At 36.3% G+C, this 20,668-nt stretch overlaps 2 pseudogenes; both read right to left on the reverse strand.

Moving 5' to 3' along the window:
* Positions 1 to 848: 848 nt before the first annotated feature.
* On the reverse strand, positions 849 to 4,657 carry LOC149567274 (actin-related protein 4-like; annotated as a pseudogene).
* A 2,847-nt stretch (positions 4,658 to 7,504) lies between these two features.
* LOC149567275 (actin-related protein 4 pseudogene) lies at positions 7,505 to 20,149 on the reverse strand (annotated as a pseudogene).
* Positions 20,150 to 20,668: the final 519 nt, after the last annotated feature.

Genomic DNA, 20,668 nt, shown 5'->3' on the forward strand with positions numbered 1-20,668 from the left:
TCTGGCCCTTTACGTAACAATCATCTTCAGAAAAGAAATTGATAACTTCATTTATTTAGCAACTTCATGCTATATGTCTGCAAATATTTGATGTTCTAATCACCTTTCAACTTTTGTGTAGCATACAAGACAATAGAATTGCCTCTCGAGCTCCTTATCTGTCATTATAATTTCAAATATTACAGTCGACATGCCTTGGAGCACCAAAAACATGGATTTTTGCTTCGAGCATTTGGAGTATTTTTGAGCCAAAATTCCAACATAAGAAATTTTCCTTGAGACATTCAAAAATGACCCAGATGCATGGATTTGAAAAAGAATTCGTATCCTTGAAGATACGAGCCAACAGATTTCGGCCTCTACAAGTGCGAAAATGGACTTGGAGAACCGATTCCGGATTTTTTGCCTAAGGCCTTTCCACACATTTTCAGCTCAAACTTCATGAAGATGAAATCTTCCTTGCTACATTTTACGAGGACCTAGATCCTTGGTTTTTCAAAATAACTCAAAAAAAATCGAAAATGGAGTTTGCGAGATTTTGAATTCCAAGTGCGAAAGAGGCTTAGCATAGCAGATTTTCAAATTTCCACTTCAGGTGTTTATAGGAAAATTTAGACCAAGCTTCCTAAAGATAAAATATTCTTCAAGTGATTCTAAAAGGACCCATGTGATTCATTTTTGAGAACAAGTCATATAATACCAAAAAATTGTTGGCGAGTTTTTGCCTCAGTCAGTGCGCAAAAACAATGGAGAAGCCAAAATCTGAAAACCCGCCAAGCAATTTCTCTTCCATTTCTTCATCATTTTGCCTGCTATTTCTTGTAATGATTTCATATGAGCCCAGAGAATCAATGCATGGCTTCAATTCGCACGTTGTGTCTTCATTTAGTTGTATTGCCACTTGCAAGAACCTTGACATGTGCTACTGGTGGTGTTTCCTCCACCAAGTCCTTCTCCAAGTGTTCCTTCATTTGTTGCATTAATGTTGTGCCACCTGCAAGAAGAATGGCACTGAACAGTTCCCTGCGTATATCCACATCACTCTTGTTTATACTTTCAATAACCATCTGTGGAAGTCTACGGACTGCATATCCAGAAGTATCTAACTTATCCACATTAGGTATTGTTTGAATTAGAGATGGATTAAACAAAAGATCAAGGATCTTGAATTTTTCAGCTCCAATTTCTATAATTTTTCCATCAGGAAGTTCATATGGTGTTGTTGGGATGTTAGCATATCCATTCTTATCAAATGCTGTATTTGGTACACAACATACAACTTCTTTAATATCACTTGCAATGGTCATCTGTGAGTTTTTTTTTATAGCTCTCAGTAGTATCAGGAAAGTTAGTCTCTATTATCTAAAATTCTTTGGGTCAAACCTCTTTCCTCTTGAATGAATATCGAGGCCTCAACATGATCCCTTTACTCTCCAGAGACTTCATCAAGCACTCAGTTAAAACCTCCCCACCAATTGGAGATGACACAATAGCCTTTTGAATAACATAACCATCATGCACTACAACAACAGTTGTCGGTCCACCACCATAATCAATGACTACAGTAGTAGAATGACCTGAAGCAAAAGATGTTAGCACAACATTTTTTGCTAAGAATAATGCAGGGACCTTGTGATTCTCAAACATAACCTCTGCTATTCTTTCTCTTTGTGTTTGTGAATTGGATGATGGCTCTGATAACAACATTGGATGCTCCTTGGGATCGATCCGCAAGTGCTCCCAAAGAGCATGATCCCATATACTATCTACGACATCCTAGTCAGCCACAATCCCATTCTTCAATGTTGGAATAACCTCCATATGATCATGCTGGTACCCAAGAGCTTGAGAACCCACATAGAATTTTGGTTTTGATTTGGACCTCTCTGCATCCATTGGAACAATTGCATTGACATCTGAAACTGCCTCCAAATCACCTTCAACTTTGGCTACATCGATATTTTTTGCTTCTTCAATGAATCCCACAATAGAAGGAAAAACTGCCTTTGGAGCATCTTCACCCACATAACCAGCTTTACATGTATGAGATCCTAGATCAAGCACTATAGCTGAGACTTCATCTAGAGATCTTCCAAATTTGTAGAGCCTTTAGTAATCAAATGTCTTTCTGGATTGCACATACTGCTCCATGAATCTCTGAAATAAGGAAGACTTGTATATCCTTTATCTGAGAAGATCATCAATAAAACATGATATCCTTGCCGAGTGGGAACTATCACCTACCCAACATGACAAAACTTAAACCAACCAACCAACTTATGAATGAGAAGGCAAGAAAGAGGGAAACTCGACAAGGATGGCCTACCTATGAAGGACTTAGACCTAGACACAAAACTGAATTGAGGACTATATGACTCCAATATTGCCAAAAAAAATGGGCGACTTAAAAGTCAGGAAACAGCTGGCTCCGACTGGGGAATATGCACTACAGAGTGGATAGAGAATCCAAGATCTCTAGTTAAACAAGTGCCTTCAGTATTGGGTTGCGGAGTCTAGACCAAAGAAACAACGAGAAGTAGCATACAAGGAGGGCAGAGGGGAGCAGGGCAGACTGAAAGAGAGTAGGAGAAAATAACAACTACTGACTAAGCAAGAAAAGGCTACACTAGACACACAAAAATTGAAAAGGAAAATTATTTACAAAAGGTGAGGAGACCTCACCAGCAGAACCCAAAATAGAGAAAGATTCATACATGACCATTTACAGGAAGAGGGAAGTATGAACCTTTCCTAAATAGAGGAAGATGCTCCATTAATTTGAAACAACATTGGTGACCTTTGGCTACTCCTTCATTGTCGAACTTGAATCCAAAAGCTATCTACAACATAGTGACCCATAGAACCTTGCCAAATAGCCATGCCTCATCAAGTACTTTTGTATCCTCTGTACTTACCTGCATACTATCTTTCACATCCTCTATCATGTTTTGTGAAGAAGAAGAAAATTCACTAAACTCTGGAAACATCACTAAATCATACTTGCATCTATTCTCCTCAACCTTGTCACTTATAAAAAAGATATCAATATTCAAATCCAGACTGGCAGAATATTCAAGTGATTCTAAATGCACTGCTAGAACATAATTACATCTGTTGATACTATTACTTTCAGTAGAAATATTTGCATTAAAACTGGGATGGAGAACTTCAAAATTTTTTGGCAGTACTGCTTGAAAATACTCACATCCATTTACTTCATTATAACTCTCAGCAAAGATATCATCTTTCAAATCAGAATGAACATAATCAGAAAATTGAAAAGCTTCTAGAAGTGAAATAGCATCATATCAATTATAGGCTTTATCATTAGCAACTTCAGATTTCAAAATGGGGTTAAAATTGAAGGATTCCTTATTTGCTACAACGTCCATCCAAGCTCAGCCATCTTCTTCATTTGCTACAGCAAGATGTTCATCTGAATTCACAACTTCAATATCTAGATTAATTATGGAAGAGTATTCCAGATTGGGAGGATTATAATCAGATTCACTACCTTCTTCATAATGCTGCAATGCCTCATTATTTTTTGCAATTCCTTCCTTTTCAACATTTGTTATTGCTACATCTTTAGATTCAGTATGGTGACCACTAAAGCATAATGCAGCCAACATGTTTGTTTTAGGATAGTTTTTAGGAAGACAACAATTTAAAATATAATCCCCATTAATTTCTCTTTCAATTTTGCTGATCATTTCTTCAATCATATTTTCTGATTTGACAAAACATGTTTCCACTTTTTCTTCAAGACACATAGATTCTAATATAGTATCATCACAAACCTTTGCAACTTGAAAATTAGTTTCACAAAAAATTTCAATGGATTCAACTCTTCATGTTTTGTATTAACTATCTGGTTATTCTCATCAGAGACTTCATGCAAAGGTTTATCTTTATTTTCTTCAAATCTGAAACTTTTAAAATCAAAGGTAAATGAAGGCATGAAAGAAAATTCTTTGTCAATTGTTCTTACCAATTCTTCATCATTGAGAAGGCTGTCTTCATTTGCTGAAAGTTGTGCTTCTGGGAAACCAGGCTTCTCTTGCTGTTCAGAACTCAAACCATTGGTTGATATGATCTCTTCATTCTGCTCATTGATTCTATCCACCTTAGGAATGCTTTTTGCAACTTCAATGATTTCAGCATGTTGGACCAAAACTGATTCTTTTGTTTACAGTTCTGAGAGTGGTTCTAGATTCATACTTACTGCATCAGGCTCAGTATTAGGAGAACAAGTCTCATTTCCAACCTTAAATGATGGATCTAAAGGTGTAACTAATGACTCCATAAGAAATACTTTTGAGAAGCAAGGAATAATAAAAAACTTTTCTTCTTCTTGTGATGGTTTGGGCTGGAAATGGTCTTCATACTGATCATTTTCTTCAAGCTTCTTTGATACTTTTGTTGCATCTGAGCTTTTCTTTCTGGAAGCCAATTCTTTATCACTATAGGGGATGCCCTCATCTGCTAAAAGTTGTGCTTCTGGGAACCTGGGCATCTTTTGTTCTCCAAAATTCAAACTATTGGTTGATATGGGCTCTTCATTTACCGGTTTTTTATTAGGAACCTCTGGTTTGACTTCTTGTCCACTCAAAATTGAAAAATTTAAAGAGATGCAATCTGGAAGGGCTTCTGACATCTTACCATCATTCACATGTAGTTCTTTTTAAAACTTCTACAACAACTTTGTTTTCTCTTCCACCTCTTTCAATACGTGATATCTTGCACATATACTTCTCCATAATAGCACGGTTGCATGATCTTCTTTGATACTCAGGTTCATCCTTACTCCATTACTAATGCTTTCTCTCCAAGCTTCAAACATGTCATGCAATATAGAATCAGTAGTGTGATGAAGCTCTATAAGGGAAGGATCTAGTGTCCCTCTTTTCACCAATTTAATAGGCATGGTCTTTTTTAATAATAGAGTCACCAATCTCTGCAAGTTAGAGATAATAAAATTTGAAAATGTAGACACTGGACCTCTTACTCAAAATTGTGAGAACCAAAATGGATTTGCCAATCTTTAGATAGCAGAGATATCTATAACCACTGAGGAAGCAAACATCAACACAAATTTTCTCCTTTATTTTTCTTCAGTAGAAACTTCCTGCCATCAACTTTGAATTAATTCTTTCTTCAGCTGGTTGGGACTGGAAGCCTAATTCCTTTTAAATTCTTCAAACTCTGATATGCAATAGGGTTCTTTAAAACACAGAGTCACCAATCTCTAGCAGAGATAATAATAATAAGACTAAGAAAACAATCTCCAGCACTGATCTTCTTTTCCGTCTCCCTAGAAAAGTCACCAAAAATTTGTTGGTAAACAGATTGTTCTTCTTTTGATTCTCCTTTTAATTTGCCCAATTTGTAATGAAGAACAATTTTACACAACAGTTGGGAAACTTTTTCTGAGAATAACTAGTTTCCCTCTGAATTAAGGTACAACTCCCTATGTGAATAATGTTTAAGGAATTATGTTTCTCTCCTAAACTAACATGGGGTATGCTCTTAACCTGAGAGTAGAAGAGGCAAACTGAATTAAGCCTAAACAGGACTTAATCCAGGCAAGAAAAACTTTCTAATCTATAAACCAAGCAATAGAACTCACAATTCTTATGAATCCATATACTCGACATTTAATTAACCTACAACAAATGCTAATAGAAAAATAAATGAGATGATTAAAGACTTCTAATGAATATTTCTTTGAATACCTCAAAGCACTTCTTATTGTGGTCAATTCATATCCTCATGACAAAAGAATAAAACATCTTTTCTCTCCTTCTGTAATTTAGAAAAAGATAGACACATAGAAGCAATGACTAATTAAATGGAACAGAAAACCATTGACATAAAATCTTCTTTATTGGCTTTGCAATATTAAGTCTGATACATCAACAATTCTTTCCCCCTCCTACTCCAGCTCTTTGACTGTATCTAGAAAAGGCTGCCCCCCACTTTGTAAATGAAAGGGATTACAATAAATAATGGCATCCCATGAATGCTCTGATTCTTCTATGACCATTCAGTTCTTTTGCCTCTTTGGTTCTATAACCATTCAGTTTGTAAGTGATTCTTGGTCTATTCACATGGCTTGTATCTTTTGAGTGGAAAGTTAATTCTTTCACATAGATGTAGCCTTGAGATTTCTGAGGCAAAATATTATTAGCATTAAACTCAGTGACTGATCCATTGAGAAGGATGCGTACATAAGATATATCATCATCTTGTTGACTTGAAGCACTCCTTATGGTGGCAATATGAAATGGTACCATTAAGCCATTTATTGGTAATAAAACATCCTCATTCTTGTGATCAACTTGAATCATCAATTCCTTTAATGAAGGAATTTCATCTATATTGTTATAGGCATCCAAGTCACATGGAGATCTGCAATTACCCTGAGAATCACTTGAATCGGAACTCCCTGCAGGGAACGTTCTTACATTCTCATCACTCTTTTGTCGAGATACTTTGGCCTAATGTTGTCTTTGTACATCCTTTTTGGTAGCCTCCTGTTTATCAGAACTTGGAATTTCTTTTACTTTTAGGTTTGAAATATTAGACTCTATTCGGTTTGCATCAACTTTGGGGCTTGGTCTCATTTCAGATTCTTCTTCATCATTATCATTAAAGGAGTAGAGAACATGTGAAACAAATTTAGAGCAAGTAGCAGTTGCAACTTCTGGCCCTTTATGTAACAGTCATCTTTAGAAAAGAAACCGATAACTTCATTTATTTAGCAACTTAATGCTATACGTCTACAAATATTTGATGTTCTAATCACCTTTCAGCTTTTGTGTAGCATACAAGATAGTAGAATTGCCTCTCGAGCTCCTTATCTACCATTATAATTTCAAATATTACAATCGGCATGCCTTGGAGCACCAAAAACATGGATTTTCACTTTGAGCATCTGGAGTATTTTCGAGCCAAACTTCCAACAGAAGAAATGTTCCTTGAGACATTCAAAAATGACCCATATGCATGGATTTGAAAAAGAACCTGTATCCTTGAAGATACGAGCCGACGGATTTCGACCTCTGCAAGTGTGAAAATGGACTTGGAGAACCCAATTTTGAATTTTCTGCCTAAGGCCTTTCCACACGTTTTTAGCTCAAACTTCATGAAGATGAAATCTTCCTTGCTACATTTTAAGAGGACCCAAATCCTTGGTTTTTGAAAATAAGTCAGAAAAATCATTAAAAATGGAGTTTGCGAGATTTTGAATTCCAAGTGTGAAAGAGGCTTGGCATAGTAGATTTTCAAATTTTTGCTTCAGGTGTTTACGAGCAATTTCAGACCAAGCTTCCTAAAGATAAAATTGTTGGTGGGTTTTTCCCTCTGTTAGTGCGCAAAAACAATGGAGAAGCCAAAATCTGAAAGCCCACCAGGCAATTTCTCTTCCATTTCTTCATCATTTTTCCTACCGTTTCTTGTAATGATTTCATATGAGCCCAAAGAATCAATGCATGGCTTCAATTCACACACTGTGTCTTTGTTTAGTTGTATTGCCACTTGCAAGAACCTTGACACATGCTACTGGTGATGTTTCCTCCACCAAGTCCTTCTCCAAGCATTCCTTCATCTGTTGCATTGATGTTGTGCCACCTGCAAAAAGAATGGCACTAAAAAATTCCCTACGTATATTCGCATCACTCTTGTTTATACTTTCAATAACCATCTATGGAAGTCCACGAACTGTATATCTAGAAGTATCTAACTTATCCACATTAGGTATTGTCTAAATTAGGGATGGATTGAACAAAAGATCAGGGATCTTGAATCTATTAGCTCCAATTTCTATAATTTGTCCATTAGGAAGTTCATATGGGGTTGTTGGGATGTTAGCATATCCATTCTTATCAAAGGCTGTATTTGGTACACGACATACAACTTCTTTAATATCACTTGCAATGGTCATCTGTGAGTATTTTTTTATAGCTCTCAGTAGTATCAGGAAAGTCAGTCTCTATTATCTAAAATTCTCTTGGTCGAACCTCTTTCCTCTTGAATGAATATCAAGGCCTCAACATGATCCCTTTACTCTCCAGAGACTTCATCAAGCACTTAGTTAAAACCTCCCCACCAATTGGAGATGATATGAAAGCCTTTTGAATAACATAACCATCATGCACTACAACAACAGTTGTCGGTCCACCACCACAATCAACGACTATATTAGTAGAATGACTCGAAGCAAAAGATGTTAGCACAACATTTTTTGCTAAGAATAATGCAGGGACCTTGTGATTCTGAAACATAACCTCTACCATTCTTTCTCTTTGAGTTTGTGAATTGGATGATGGATTTGATAACAACATTGGATGCTCCTTGGGATCGATCCGCAAGCACTCCCAAAGAGCATGATCCCATATACTATCTACGACATCCTAGTCAGCCACAATCCCATTCTTCAATGTTGGAATAACCTCCATATGATCACGTCAATATCCAAGAGCTTGAGAGCCAACATAGAATTTTGGTTTTGATTTGGACATCTCTGCATCCATTGGAACAATTGCATTGACATCTAAAACTGCCTCCAAATCACCTTCAACTTTGGATGCATCAATATTTTCTGCTTCTTCAATGAATCCCACAATGGAAGGAAAAACTGCCTTTGGAGCATCTTCACCCGCATAACCAACTTTACATGTATGAGATCCTAGATCAAGCAATATAGTTGAGACTTCATCTGAAGATCTTCCAAATTTGTAGAGCCTTTAGTAATCAAATGTCTTTCCGGATTGTACATACTGCTCCATGAATCTTTGAAATAAGGAAGACTTGTATATCCTTTATCTGAGAAGATCATCAATAAAACATGATATCCTTGCCGAGTGGGAACTATCACCTACCCAACATGATGACACTTAAACCAACTACCCAGCTTATGAATGAGAAGGAAAGAAAGAGGGAAACCCGACAAGGATGGCCTACCTATGAAGGACTTAGACCTAGACATGAAACTAACTTGAGGACTATATGACTCCAATATTACCAAAAAAAAATGGGTGACTTAAAAGTCAGGCAACACAATCTTCTTGGGATGACCTCAAAAAAATTTGTCTTAACTACTCAAGGTTAGTTGTGAAGAAAGGTAGAGGATGCCAATCCAAAACAACTAAAGGGATTAGTTAGGGCATTTCAAAGGTTGAGATATCTAATTTACTCTTAGATTTCAAGAAGGACATCATAAATGATCTCACTACACATCTTGACACCATGACTACAAAGAAGAAGCATGCAGAAGCTGAATCACAATTGGCAGAGTATTGTCCTCACTGATGCAAACAAAAGAAATACTATGCATGTAAGCTAATAAACAATCTAGAGAATCAACATTTTCCAATTGAGTACAATAATCAAGTGTTCTTCATTTCTCAATGTTGACCATGGGCTTTAAGATAAGGTATGCCTCAAGATCCTTTACAATTTTCAAATCCTTACAATAACCAGTTACAAAATCAAACTTAGTAGAATATTTTTCAGCACTTCCAACCTCCTTGGAAAAACTAGCAAAACAACTAGTGGCAAAACCAACAAAATGATCCCTAGCCTAATCAACAAAATAACTAGTGGCAAAATGAGTAGAATCAATGGCAACCACTGCAAGAAAATTGGTAGCAAAATAACCAATGGAGGGGGCCTCCACAATGGCCTAACCAAAATCCTAATAACCCAAAACTACCACCTCCAGTCCAACAACCTGCAATAATGCCACTTCCTACAACAAATAATACTAATCCTAAGCCAACCCAATTGCCTGCTCAATCTCAGCCAAATCCAAACAACAAGAGACAATAGCATCAAATGTACACTACTGATACTCAGTAGTGTCCTACATATTCAATAGAGATATCTGATATCCATTTGAGACTGGGTATAACATTGCTTACATCAAAATACCCTATTATCATGGAAGTTGTAGACACTGCTGCAACACCATTTCTAGAAGCTACATTACCAAATACCAATCTGCCAACTAATGTATCCAACATGACTACTAACCATACCTCTGTGAATCCTCCCTTTCCACATAGGCTGAATGAAGAGAAATCTATATCCCAAGAGGAAGAGACATTTGATATTGCTGAGCAACTAAAACACATGCACATCCAAATTCCTCTATTCCAAGCTATCAAGGATGTCCCTCTTTATGGAAAGGCTATTAAGGCAGCATGCCTTAAGAAGCCAAGGCAGAAGAAGAAAGATCCTAAAATAGTTCATTTTTTTAGAAAATTAGCAAATATCATGTTAGGGAAGGTAGTGACACCAAAGTATTCAAATCCTAGTAGTCCAGTAGTTAATTTGATCATAAATAGATAGGCTATAAAACATGCTTTAGTTGATCTAGAAGCAACGATAAATGTGATGAGTAAAGATACAATGCATAGGTTACGTATGGAAGGCTTAAGAAAAACTACCAAAGTGTTATAACTTGCTAATAGTTCAACTACCACTCAAGATGGTCTCATAGAAGATGTGATAGTGACTTTAGATTCATGGGAATACCCTATTGGTGTTTGAAAACGTTACTTGTTTTCAATTATCCCCATGAGAATATGACACATCTAGGGGCAGCTAACTCCCATTCTCAACATATCATTTCAGACACAAGGCCAACTATAAGGCATGACCCTTCTTCTACTTCAAGGTCTGCAAAACCTAGGCGGGTGGACCTATAGATTCTTTATATGGTACCAGTTATCAAAGCATACACTGAATCTAATATGAAGCAGATAAAACCCTTATTTCTCCTAATAACTTATGAAATAACATCAATCTACAGTAGATAAATGCAGATCTAGGAACCTCATAAGCTGAGTGAGGGCATTCTATTATAGCTCTTCAACATGAAAGGGGAAAAACATTTGATTAATGATGTTGATGTTCAACAAATCCTCAAACATGCAGAAGTATAACAAGTGATCCTATAACTGATCAGTACCTAATCCATTGGGAAATTTCATGAATTCAAAACATACATCTGTGACATCAGGACAATATTACATATACCCAGACATCAGATCTATCTAATCACCTTATGATTCAGATATCAGTGTTCATTCAGATCTCATTCTCACAAAATATCCTTCTCAACATAACCAGTAACCCTGTCAGACACATCAAGCATTTACTTGGGACTTTATTCCAACAGAAAAATATATCAGACATACAACCTGAAGGGGAAGCAAATGGATCTCAGCTCTTTGTTCCAAGACCACATAAGACTACATATTACTGAGACAGGAGATGAGAACCAGAATGAAACTAATGAAATGCTTGCTCATATGTATTCATTTCCTTGAAATAATACAAACAAATGCATGAAATTAAAACATGAAACAACCTAAACATATCAGAACTATTTGTATTATCTACACTACTGCTATTCACACAAGAAGAAATTGTTGAAGAATGAAGGTGGAATCATAGATTTGGATCCAACATAGTGGTCTCCCATAAGGATTGAAGATTTCCTACCCACAATGGTTTCTCAGTAACAAAAAATTGGAACCCCTAGAAAGAATGAAAGATAGAAAGATATAGCAAAGGAAAGAATCTCGAATATGATCTTCAAGTGACAAGTGTCCATTTGAAATGCAATCCTCTATAACTAAATAACATCTTCCTTCCATCTCCCATTCTAATCTGATCTTGTTTCATCATTTCTATTACTGACTTGAAAAATATCTCTGTTGAAATGATGAAACCTTTTTGAGTCACCAAAATATCTGATTTGCCTCATGAAATGCTAGTAAAATTTGAGATTTTACTGAGTGAACACTATCAGAATTTGACCCAAACTGCATTTCAACTGCCTTTTAACCATATTTAAGTCATCACCTTGTTAGAAATCAAATCTGAACTTCCTAGTCTAAATACAATTGCAATTCAGGTACCTAAGACAAATCCTCCTGTAGCTCAAACAGATTGCTACCTGTGCAAAAATTGACCTCATATTTGGAAAATTTAGATCTTCTCAATTTTGGCAATATATTGGAGTGCATATCTAGCCTCTCAAAAATGCCTAGAAAGTTGATTCGAAAAATGCTCCTCTGTTACAAAACCCAGGTTTGCATCCTTAACATTTAAATTTTTTGAAAAATTTAAATGAGTCTAAAGTTTAAAAATTTAAAATATGACCCTTTTGAATTTATAAAGGTTGATGTGCATTTATGAGGGAATACATTAAAAAATTATTTGTTCAACCTTTCAAATTTTCTCTCTCCTTCAATTTGGGTCAACAAACTTTGACCAACCTTTATGTGGCAGCCTCTGATTGGCCAACCATTGCTCTCAGATGCCACATCATCATCTCTGGGACTCGCACCATGTGTCGCCATTCCGTAATCTTGCATTATTTAACTGGTGTGCATCTTCGTTTTGCAAAAATGCACCATCTGTTGGATTTGCCATGTGCTAGCATCTTGTACCTTCGTTTGAACCTGTTCCTGCAGTGCCACATCATCACTCGATTGGGACCCATCACCACATGTCATTTATCTGCTTTCTTGCATTTTTTATCAACCTTGCAACTTCTTTTTTTGCAGGTAAGTCCCAACCGTCGAATCTTGCCACATGGCAAAATCCAACGGTCCCATTCTTGAGCTGCCACTATTGAGCTGTTACCTAGGCCCACTACCACGTGTCGCGATTATGCATTCTTGCATTCTTTATCTACCTTGCAACTTAATCTAGCAATTTTCCACAATCTGTCGATTTGGCCACGTGTTGACATTTGCTGCGATCTTCAATTTGGGCACCACATCATCATCGTAGCACTGTTGTTTAAAATTTTGCATGAGTCACGCTGATGTCACCAGTGGGGCCTCTACACATGCTATAGCCTTTCCAAAAGGCTCTTTCTTTGGATGACTAAAGCTTTGTGTGCAAGAATATTCAAAAAATTTGAAACCATACTGAACCACGTATGTGGGATAATAACTTTTCAATTACCCACCCTTCTTTCTCTGTGCTGGCTTTGTTTCTTTTTAGCCATGTGGGGATCTCTGCTCTTATGTGAGGTTAGAATTGCTCTGAATTTGTCTTCATGCATTTGCGAATCCTCTACTAAGGTGTGAGCTTCTTTTTATACTGCCTCTGCTACATGCTCTTGCAAATGATGTCCCATTTAGCATAGATGTTTAAACTTCTTGCCGGTTACTCTTTGCCTAGGCATCCTTTTCTTCATCTGTGTCATTCCTTGCTGAAAATAGCCCCCCTACACATGAAGGATCATTGACGCCCCTCTCTTTTTCTTTTCTACCACATAAATCACTCACTTTGGCAGCGATTTCCCTTCTCTTTGGCGTCCCTTGTTAACATTTGATGTGGATTCCTTTTTTATTGCTGTGGTTGGCTTCACTTGTTTGGTCTGTGGGTTCCTTCATCTTTATGATGGGCGGATTTATTTCTTACTAGCATGGATTTCTTGCATCTAGTCCCCTGTTTAACATGCTATAGAATTCCCTCTATGATATGTGTAGAGCTTTTGCGACAGCTTTCTCTACTATGCGGCAACATCCTCCTTCTTAATGCGTGAAGTTTGCTTGTTCTAGCATGTGGAGCTTCTTCTGATGGCGTGAAATTGTGGTCTTCAAATGCGTTGATGGAGGAGGATACTCTTATTTTCCTATGTGAGTCAGGGTGCATGATTCTCTCTAACATGGCGTGGAGCTTCCAATTCTTTCCCAACGGCCTTTCCTAGCACACTGCGGCCTCCTCTATTAATATCATTTGAACTTCTTGTAACAATGACACTAGTACAAGAGCATAAGTTTTATTATCAACTTGAGAATTCAAAATATATTCATTCATTTTCACAATGCCTTGAGAGAAGACTTTTTCTTTCAAAAGGGAGCTATAATAGCAAAAATTTGCACTTGGCCTCAACACTATATTATAGGGTACCAATAGTCTTGTGTATGTCTCTTGGATCGGGATTAACACAAAGGATCACCAAAAGAACCAACAATAACCTGAGTATCTAGTCGTGACAATCTCTGACTTATCAATGATACAATTATGACACTTTGATTGGCAGTATCGAGATGGCAACTCTTATCATTCTAGTATAATTAGTTGAGCCCCAAAGTGGGTCCGGCTAAATTTTTTTTTCATTTCCAGACAACTGAAATGCTAAATTGATCCATTGAACCCATCATATTGATAATAAAAAAATTCAATCACTAATTAATCAATTGAAAACCATTTTACCATTGATCTGCAAATTGTCACTTTTATGCCATGAGGTCTGTTGACTGGCCTTAAAAACTAACCGAAACACCTAACCAGGTTTTGAAAACTGGCACACTGATACTTTGTCCCACATACTCTCATCCTATTGAATCTCGTCTCATGATAAATTTGAGGTCAAAATATATTTGTTTACCAAGTTGACTTCTCAAAATCACTTGCATGAAAAAATGTCAAAAAGTAACAAATTGGCTCTGGAATCAGCTTGGAAAACTAGGCAAATGAGCACATGGGGAAATGAAAACTTGGGCGTTAAATCTCTATCATGAGGTGAATATGAATATGCAATTTGGGCTCATGACAAATAACAAGATGCATTTGTCAAGCGTCTAAAGTTGGCTACTCAAAATTGGCAGATTGGAAACACTGACAAAACATTTTTTGCAAATGGAATTGACCTAGAAAAGTGTGAAGACGGATTCATCAAGACTTGAAAATTGACACACTTAAAGTATTTTTGGAGGAAAACATAGTGGTACAATCCATTTGATCTTGCCAATCATAGATTTCAAGTTATAACACGACGAATAGGGGTACTGACAAATCTGCAAGTACTAACACCAGTAAAACTTTAGAAATCTCATTTGGAATCACGTTTGAAAACACATCAAACGGATTTGTCAAAAGATGAAATTTGACACATAACAAGTCTTTGACGTGTACAATGAAACGCAAAAAGAAATTCAAGATTTTGGTCAACTGGGTCAAAGTTATGGCACATCAAATAGGGCCTCCCAGAATTAGGTGCAAAGTGCATCAATCATAAAAACAGTAGCTGACCAACTTTGAGGGATTAAAAACCTAGTCAAACGAGCTCGAAACTACTCAAAATCTGAAACATAGGTTCTTTAGTATGGACACTAGATATTCCCAAAGTGGAAAATTATGAAACATTTCTGGGTGCAAGATATTGAAATGCAAACAAGGTCTCTTGTCCTGTTTGACAATTAGGTGAACATGCAGATTTGACATTTGCTTCAAAAAAAGACTTCGCCAAATGACTTCGCCAAATGAATTAGGATGTCAATTTAACTTCATGGAACACATAGATGGGCTAAAAGAAGGGTGTTAGAAACATTAAACACCATTTATGCATTAACTCAATAGAGGGGTACATAAGCTTCATAAAGCATTTATAGGCCTGATTTCTCAATGGTACTCAAAATTGACCTTGCAATTTTTAGTCCCAACAGTGGCTCTATCTGGGGATGCATGCCCCTTGCAGGCATGGCAATATTTTAGATCTCTGGGAGAAGCAGACCACACACCTGGACTACACAAACTCTCCTGAACAACTTTATTGAAAGCAGGGAAATCTACAACTACTATGTACAAACAGTGCCCCCGAGCCACTGAACTTAGCAAAAAATTTTACCTCTATCATATATTTGATTTTCATTTACGTCTTCATGAGGTAAACTATGATTATCATTCTTCTTTATTTCACCAATCAGATCAACATATTGAAACAAATTACTTAGCAAAACGAAACAACTTCCTTCATTCTTATAGTGCATATAAAATTCAAAGACTATTTCATCTTCATGCTCACTATGAGAAAAAGCATCATCATACTCATGACTACACAAACTGAACTGAGAATCAAAATCCAACGATGATTCATGCATGCTGATCAGAAACACAAAAACTTAATAATCTACATCATTCATCAAGTTGCAAACACCAAAAACTTGCAACTCACCTTGTGTCTCTGGTTGTGAAGAATATGTGAAATTTGATTATTGCCTACTTGCAGTCATATCATTCACTAAATCAGATTCACTTTCACTGAAACCTCTTCACACTCAAAACATTGATTAGACACCATAATGAAAATTCATTCTAAAAGTGCTGATCCAAACTATGCTGATCATTATCTTTTTCTTCCTCTAACTGAATGTCAGAATAAACCTTGAAATTATCTTTACAAGACTTATTAGCACATGAATAAAATCTTTAATCCGATTGACAACCTTCACTGTTTTCCTCTTCATCATATGAAACATCAAAACAATGTTCAGCAAGATCAACATAAAAAGAATCTAAAACAGCATTAACCTTCCCTTCATTAACATTCCCTACATCCAACAAATCGTCATGTGCAAAAATGTTTGAGGTTCAATTATATACACATCCAAAATCCAACAAAGATTGTTCAGATTCTACCTCTTTTTCCACAAAGATTGTTCAAATTCTACCTCTTTTTCCACATCAAACTTTGGGGAATTGATTTGATTGAATGAGAAAGTATTATGATGGAAAATATGAAGATCCTTAGAAATACTTACGTGCTTTTCAAACTCACGAGCCAACAAAACAAATATTTCATCAGAGCTCAAGAAAATTGTTTCACAAATCTTCTCTTGGCTGTGATTGTCATCTAGTTAACATGAAGAACTTACAACAAGAAGATGATTAGTGTACCAATCTAGAAAATTGGAATTATTACAACATTCTTTCTTATCATGGCAATCACTAGATCTACTGTTGTTACAACTTTCTTCAACTTCATATGTACTATAACAAAATTTATCTTCTCTTTTATATTCATCTTTTTCATGCTGATTGCTATTACCTGACTCATTAACATTTAAATCCACCTCTTCACATTTGGAAGACATATTATCTTTCTCTACGGACTCATCGTATTAATTGCTACACTGACTTTCAGAAAACTCATTATCATCAAGAGACATAACATGAAATCTATAATCATCATCTTGCATCTCCTCAATGAATCTTTCAATTTGCAAAAACCTTTGTAATCTTATAGGTGCTGGCCAATTGACTGAATCAGGCATTAGAACACCAAGGAAAACACTGGGTAGGGAAGATTCCTTAGGTCTACAATGAAAAGGCATCTTACTGATTACTGACTTAAGCCTTAAATAACATTCTTTGGCACTTAAACCTTGAGTATTTCCTACCTCAATTCTTATAAGATTTACAATCCTTTTATAAACCAGTCTATTCAACATAGCAATGTTATTATTCACAGTTTCTAAACTCTCAGAATTTGGTGAACTAATCTCAGATCTGAGATCTGACTCCATTATAGAACAAAATTTCTACCTCTTCTTTCTAGTACTGAAAATCACTTAATAGAGGCAACTTTTTTAAACACTTGACTTCCATGAAAGGAAACATGAAAATAAAAATACCTCAAGTGCTGATGCTAAACCTCGATCTACTGATTTGGCATAGGTGCAAGAGTGAAAATCCTTTACACCACTGATCAAACTTTGTAGAGTCGCCACCTCTTTGCAAGAGGAAAATAATAATCACTGCTATGATTCATTTTTTACATTTCAATTTCCTATAACAAAAAATTGCAAGCAGCACTATAAAACTTATCAAGAATTTAAAACTCCTTTTCAAGAAACTACCAAAACTTCAGATCTTCCTGTACAACTAAAAGTCATTCAAAAATTTGCGATGAAATCAACTAGGAACAACTAGTACAGAGATTTGAGAGTTGCCACTCACACTTTGTGAGAAATAAAACATAATTTGTCACTTGAAAAATCTGAACTAGACTTTCAATGTAGGAAAAACTTGCAGATCATTATTATCTTAAGAAGAATTTACACTTTATAAATGAATTCTTGACTCTGAACTTTCTCAATAGTACGTGCAAATTGAACTAATTGAAGATAGATCTATAACAGTCATAGCACACAATTTTCATTCAATTTCACAACATATTGCTGTCCATGAATAAAGCTCAACTGGGGGACATGAAACTTCAACAAGAAAATAAGGAACACATCTTGCTATTGATATGCTATATCCAATCTGTTTCACATCAAAGACTCCTATTCTTTCAACAAAATGGATTGCCATCTTATCTCTCCAGCAGAGTCACCATTTTGTTGGTGTTTGAAAATGTTACCTGTTTTCAATTATTCCCATAAGAATATGACACATCTAGGGGCAGCTAACTCCCATTTTTAACATATCATTTCAGACACAGGGCCAACTTTAAGGCATGACCCTTCTTCTACTTCAGGCTCTGCAAAACCTAGGCGGGTGGACCTATAGATTCTTTATATGGTACTAGTTATCAAAGCATACACTGAATCTAATATGAAGTAGATAAAACCCTTATTTCTCCTGATAACTTATGAAATAACATCAATCTACAGTAGCTAAATGCAGATCTAAGAACCTCATAAGCTAAGTGAGGGCATTCTATTATAGCTCTTCAACATGAAAGGGGGAAAGCATTTGATTAATGATGTTGATGTTCAACAAATCCTCAAACATGCAGAAGTATAACAAGTGATCCTATAACTGATCAGTGCCTAATCCATTGGGAAATTTCATGAATTCAAAACATACATCTGTGACATTAGGACAATATTGCATATACCTAGACATCAGATCTATCTAATCACCTTATGATTCAGATATCAGTGTTCATTCAGATTTCATTCTCACAAAATATCCTTCTCAACATAACCAGTAACCCTGTCAGATGCATCAAGCATTTACTTGGGATTTTGTTCCAACAGAAAAATATATCAGACATACAACCTGAAGGGGAAGCAAATGGATCTTAGCTCTTTGTTCCAAGACCACATAAGACTACAAATTATTGAGACAGGAGACGAGAACCAGAATGAAACTAATGAAATGCTTGCTCATATGTATTCATTTCCTTGAAATAATACAAACAAATGCATGAAATTAAAACATGAAACAACCTAACATATCCGAACTATCTATATTATCTGCACTACTGCTATTCACACAAGAAGAAATTGTTGAAGAATGAAGGTGGAATCATAGATTTGGATCCAACACAGTGGTCTCCCAGAAGGACTGAAGATTTCCTACCCACAATGGTTTCTCAGTAACAAAAAATTGGAACCCCTAGAAAGAATGAAAGATAGAAAGATATAGCAAAGGAAAGAATCTCGGATCTGATCTTCAAGTGACAACTGTCCATTTGAAATGCAATCCTCTGTAATTGAATAACTTCTTCCTTCCATCTCCCATTCTGATCTAATCTTGTTTCATCATTTCTGTTAATGACTTGCAAAATATTTGTGTTGAAATGATGAAACCTTTTTGAGTCACCAAAATATTTGATTTACCTCATGAAATGCTAGTAAAATTTGAGATTTTACTGAGTGAACACTATCAGAATTCGACCCAAACTACATTTCAACTGCCTTTTAACCATATTTAAGTCATCATCTTGTTAGAAATCAAATTTGAACTTCCTGGTCTGAATACACTTGCAATTCAGGTACCTGAGACAAATCCTCTTGTAGCTCAAATAGATTGCTACCTGTGCAAAAACCGACCTCATATTTGGAAAATTTAGATCTTCTTGGTTTCAACAGTATATTGGAGTGCATATCTAGCCTCCCAAAAATGCCCAAAAAGTTGATTCGAAAAATGCTCCTTTGTTACAAAACCCAGGTTTGCATCCTTAACATTTAAATTTTTTGAGAAATTTAAATGAGTCTAAAGTTTAAAACTTTAAAATATGACCCTTTTGAATTTAAAAAGGTTGACGTGCATTTCTGAGGGAATACATTAAAAAGTTATTTTTTCAACTTTTCAAATTTGCCCTCTCCTTCAATTTAGGTCAACGAGCTTTGACCAACCTTTCTACCATGTGGTAGCCTTTGATTAGCCAACCATTGCTCTCAGATGCCACATCATCATCTCTGGAACCCGCGCCATGTGTCGCCATTTCGTAATCCTGCATTATTTAACCGGTGTGCATCTTCATTTTGCAAAAATGCGCCATCCATTAGATCTGCCACATGGCAGTATCCTGTACCTCCGTTTGAACCTGTTCCTGCAGTGCCACATCATCACCCGACTGGGACCCATCGCCACGTGTCATTTATCTGCTTTCTCGCATTTTTTATTGACCTTGCAACTTCTTTTTTTGCAGGTAAGTGCCAACCGTTGGATCTTGGCATGTGGCAAAATCTGACGGTCCCATTCTTGAGCTGCCATTATTGAAATACAACCTGGGCCCACTGCCACATGTCATGATTATGCATTCCCACATTCTTTATCTACCTTGCAACTTAATCTGGCAGTTTTGCACAATCCGTCGATCTAGCCACATGTCAACATCTGGTACGATCTTCAATTTGGGTGCCACATCATCATCGTAGCATTGTTGTTTAAAATTTAGCATGAGTCATGTTGATGTCATCGGTGGGGCCTCTGCGCATGCTATAGCCTTTCCAAAAGGCTCTTTCTTTGGATGACTAACGCTTTGTGTGCAAGACTATTTAAAAAATTTGAAACCATACTACACCACGTATGTGGGATAATAACTTTTCAATTACCCACCCATCTTTCTCTGCGCTGGCTTTATTTCTTTTTAGCCGTGTGGGGATCTCTGCTGCTA

This window comes from Cupressus sempervirens, chromosome 3, assembly GCF_028749045.1.
Source record: "Cupressus sempervirens isolate cs-2001-9-10 chromosome 3, ASM2874904v1, whole genome shotgun sequence".
Taxonomy (NCBI): Eukaryota; Viridiplantae; Streptophyta; class Pinopsida; order Cupressales; family Cupressaceae; genus Cupressus; species Cupressus sempervirens.